This window comes from Pimephales promelas, chromosome 2 (genome assembly GCF_988280905.1).
Source record: "Pimephales promelas chromosome 2, fPimPro1.hap1.1, whole genome shotgun sequence".
Taxonomy (NCBI): domain Eukaryota; kingdom Metazoa; phylum Chordata; class Actinopteri; order Cypriniformes; family Leuciscidae; genus Pimephales; species Pimephales promelas.
Window position 1 is genome coordinate 50,100,322 of NC_142770.1, and position 5,000 is coordinate 50,105,321.

Sequence of the window (5,000 nt, forward strand, 5' to 3'; positions counted from 1 at the left end):
GGGGCCCCATACACCCGGCGTGGGGGGCCCTCCTAGAGGCCCCCAATACCCCCGAGTGTGGAGCCCCAACTCGGCTTACTTTTCGAGTTACAGCCGGTCAAAGTTGAAACTTTAAAGGGCCATATCTCCGGAACCAAGCCGAGTTGGGGCCCCATACACCCGGCGTGGGGGGCCCTCCTAGAGGCCCCCAATACCCCCGAGTGTGGAGCCCCAACTCGGCTTACTTTTCGAGTTACAGCCGGTCAAAGTTGAAACTTTAAAGGGCCATATCTCCGGAACCAAGCCGAGTTGGGGCCCCATACACCCGGCGTGGGGGGCCCTCCTAGAGGCCCCCAATACCCCCGAGTGTGGAGCCCCAACTCGGCTCACTTTTCGAGTTACAGCCGGTCAAAGTTGAAACTTTAAAGGGCCATATCTCCGGAACCAAGCCGAGTTGGGGCCCCATACACCCGGCGTGGGGGGCCCTCCTAGAGGCCCCCAATACCCCCGAGTGTGGAGCCCCAACTCGGCTCACTTTTCGAGTTACAGCCGGTCAAAGTTGAAACTTTAAAGGGCCATATCTCCGGAACCAAGCCGAGTTGGGGCCCCATACACCCGGCGTGTGGGGCCCTCCCAGAGGCCCCCAATAGCCCCGAGTGTGGAGCCCCAACTCGGCTTACTTTTCGAGTTACACCCGGTCAAAGCTGGACAGGAAGTGGCCGTATCTCGGGACCGGAAGGTCCCCGTGGCTCGGGACGGCGGGAGGAGCAAGGTCCCCGAGAGCGGGCCCCGCACCCGCCGCCGCGAGCCGCTGGGACCTCCCGGTCCCGAGATGGGCCCCGTTACGCGCGGGCGACTTTCGGAGAAAACGGCCCGTATCTCGGAGAGGGGAGGTCCCAGCGGCTCGCCCTTTCGGGTGTCGGGGGCTCCCCACGGGCCCTCTCGGAACCCGCCTCCCCCGGGCCCCTGGGACCTTTCCTTCCCGGGCGCCCCCCCGACACGTCGGGCCCCTTTTCTCCGGGACCCGGGGGCCCCGGAGCTCGGGGGCGGGCTCTTTGCGAGGGGCCCGCCGGGACGCCACACTTGACCCGAGTCCGGTGTCTCTGGGCCCCCGGGTCCCCGAGCTACGTGCGTTCGAATTCGGGGCCCTTTTCCGGGCCCGAAAATCCCTCAAAGTCCGAAAACGTGCAGCGGGCGGGGACTTCCGGGGCCCCGGAGGCTCTGACGGCACACCCAGGGAGGTGCACCGTCCTCGGGCACGGCCAGGTGGCCCCCCCCCCGGGGTCCTGGAAGTCCCCCCGCCCCCCGGAGACACCCACACCCACCCACCGGACGGGAAGATTCCGTTTTTCGCCGATATCTCGAAGACGGCCGGGCGAAAAAATTTCAAACTCGGGTCTTCCGTAGGCCTCGAGGGGCCCTATCCAAAGAGGCCACCCGCGTCCCCGGGGGCCTCGGGGTCAGGGAGTTAGGCCCGGTCAAAGGCGCGGCGTTTTTTGGCTTATATCTCGCGAACCCCTGGGCCAATCTTCCCCAAACTCGAATCGACCGTAGTGCCGGACGGGGCCTTTCGAAAGAGCCCACCCACGAGGTCCAACTCGCCCGGGTCCCCGAGTTATAGCCGTTCAAAGTCGGGGGTCCCGGCGAACGGCGATCCGGTAGGGGGCGTCCCCGGGGCCCGCCGCCGCCCTGGTTCGAGCGAGGGCCCCCGTGGGACCTCGCCACCCAAATTTGAGCTCTCTGGGCCTTCGCGTCGCGGAGATACGGGCGATTTTCTCCCGGGATCGTGACGTCATCGGCGGGCGCCATTTCAGAGCGCGGCCGAGGGTTTTCGGCCGATATCTCCGCGAATACTCGACCAAAAACGACGAAACGCATATGGACGCGTTCAGCTCGGCGAGACGGTTCGAATGAGCCCGGCCTCGGCCGGGCACGTCGAGTTTTCGGCGAGATATTTGCGTTTTTCCGCTTCCGGGGCGCTTTGGGGGCCCGTATCTCGGGCCCCCGGGGGCCCACGGGGCTGGGGGCGGTCTCATTCGAAAGGTCTCGTCCCGTTCTCCAGCCCATAAAAATTTGGCGTCGATCGGAGCCGCCTTCGGCGAGCTACGGTCGTTTGAAGCCCCGTGCAGTGGGGTTACCGTCCTTCAAACAGCCGCCGCTCGCAGGGGGAGTCCCGGGGAGGCATGGTTGCCTGTATGACTTGGGCTTAGAGCACCCAGCCCCGCGCTCCTGGAGGAACCTCCGGTGCACAGGGTCTGCTGCAACCAGCCACGTGGGTTTTGAGGGGTAGGGGAGCGTGCGCTCTCCTCCCCGGGCGGGCGGCCGGGCCCTGGGGGCTCGCGCCTCCACGGAGGGACCTCGCTCCCGGGGCTTCGTCCCCGGGGCTCGGGGACTCCGTGGCGGCTCGGCCCCCGGGGTTCGACCCCGCTCGCTCGCTCCAAAACCCAAGTCCAAAACGTGGGGTTGCACGGGAGCTCCGGGCGCGACGGGTCTCCACGCACGGCCCCGGGGAGGGAGCTCCGACCCGGGCCGGAGGCAGATTCGCCCCCTGCCCCCCGGCTGTCCGCCCGGAGCCGAGACGGTCCTAAAACGGGCCTTGGGGGTGATGTAGAAGGGTAACGCTCACCCAACCAGGACTCACACAAACCGATCTGCATCCCAGGCAGGGTGCGGGTCTCCTGGGCACGAATAAAGCCCGATGCCCCGTGGGTGATGTTGGCCCTGGCCACTCAAGGCACTCACCCAAGCCAGAGAGGGTGCACTCTGGCTGGGGAAGCAGATTCAATCTCTGCTGTGGTGGAGCTCTGGAAAAACGCGAAACCTCCAGGAAAAGACGGCCCGATTTCTCTGAAAAGTGCATCCCAGGCAGGGTGCGGGTCTCCTGGGCACGAATAAAGCCCGATGCCCCGTGGGTGATTTTGGCCCTGGCCACTCAAGGCACTCACCCAAGCCAGAGAGGGTGCACTCTGGCTGGGGAAGCAGATTCAATCTCTGCTGTGGTGGAGCTCTGGAAAAACGCGAAACCTCCAGGAAAAGACGGCCCGATTTCTCTGAAAAGTGCATCCCAGGCAGGGTGCGGGTCTCATGGGCACGAATAAAGCCCGATGCCCGTGGGTGATGTTGGCCCTGGCCACTCAAGGCACTCACCCAAGCCAGAGAGGGTGCACTCTGGCTGGGGAAGCAGATTCAATCTCTGCTGTGGTGGAGCTCTGGAAAAACGCGAAACCTCCAGGAAAAGACGGCCCGATTTCTCTGAAAAGTGCATCCCAGGCAGGGTGCGGGTCTCCTGGGCACGAATAAAGCCCGATGCCCCGTGGGTGATGTTGGCCCTGGCCACTCAAGGCACTCACCCAAGCCAGAGAGGGTGCACTCTGGCTGGGGAAGCAGATTCAATCTCTGCTGTGGTGGAGCTCTGGAAAAACGCGAAACCTCCAGGAAAAGACGGCCCGGTTTCTCTGAAAAGTGCATCCCAGGCAGGGTGCGGGTCTCATGGGCACGAATAAAGCCCGATGCCCGTGGGTGATGTTGGCCCTGGCCACTCAAGGCACCACTCACCCAAGCCAGAGAGGGTGCACTCTGGCTGGGGAAGCAGATTCAATCTCTGCTGTGGTGGAGCTCTGAAAAACACGAAAACCTCCAGGGAAAAGACGGCCCGGTTTCTCTGAAAAGTGCATCCCAGGCAGGGTGCGGGTCTCCTGGGCAAGAACGAAGCCCAATGCCCACCTTGAAACGGAGCCTGGGCTCGACTCTGAAGCCCAGATCTCGAAAAACGACAAAGTACAAAAAGGTGCGGTGGCTCCAAACCTCCATGCCCTCAGACCTCCCTGGCCAGCCCAGGGAGGGTGGCCCGTCCTGGGCCAGACTCAGATTTCCCCCGCCACCCCTGGAGCTCCGCCTGGAGCGAAGACGGTCCTAAAACGGACCATGGGGCTCTTGTAGAGGATGAGGGAGGGAGAGAGGGGCCTTCAGAGAGCCCCTTGGCCGGCTTGACTCTGGAGTCGAATTTGGAAAAATAGACAAAGTCCATAAACGTGCTGTTGGTTCGGACCTCCAGGGCACTCAAGGCACTCACCCAAGCCAGAGAGGGTGCACTCTGGCTGGGGAAGAGGATTCAATCTCTGCTGTGGTGGAGCTCTGAAAAACACGAGAACCTCCAGGAAAAGGCGGCCCGGTTTCTCTGAAAAGTGCATCCCAGGCAGGGTGCGGGTCTCCTGGGCAAGAACGAAGCCCAATGCCCACCTTGAAACGGAGCCTGGGCTCGACTCTGAAGCCCAGATCTCGAAAAACGACAAAGTACAAAAAATGTGCGGTGGCTCCAAACCTCCATGCCCTCAGACCTCCCTGGCCAGCCCAGGGAGGGTGGCCCGTCCTGGGCCAGATTCAGATTCGCCCGCCACCCCTGGAGCTCCGCCTGGAGCGAAGACGGTCCTAAAACGGGCCTTCGGGGATGTATGAGAGAGGGGAAGCGTGGTGGTGGCAAACACAGAGGACCCCCTACCAGCGATCAGACCGTCGTGAGTCCCACTCAGAGTCACTCTGGGTGGGCATGTAAAAATCCAGATTACGCCGCGCTGGAGCTCTGGAAGTTACGAGACCTCCAGGAAAAGACAGGCTGGTTTTCTGAAAAGTGCACCCCAGGCAGGGTGCATCTTTTCCTGGGCACGAGCCCAGCGCACATGGTGTGGTGGTCCGGCTCTGGTGCCAAAGTTTGGGGGAAAAAATAGACAGAGTCCAATAACGTGGTGTGGTTCCAAAGCTCCATGCCCTCAGACCTCCCTGGCCAGCCCAGGGAGGGTGGCCCGTCCTGGGCCAGATTCAGATTCGCCCGCCACCCCTGGAGCTCCGCCTGGAGCGAAGACGGTCCTAAAACGGGCCTTCGGGGATGTATGAGAGAGGGGGAAGCGTGGTGGTGGCAAACACAGAGGACCCCTACCAGCGATCAGACCGTCGTGAGTCCCACTCAGACTCACTCTGGGTGGGCATATAAAATCCAGACTACGCCCCGTCGGAGCTCTGGAAGT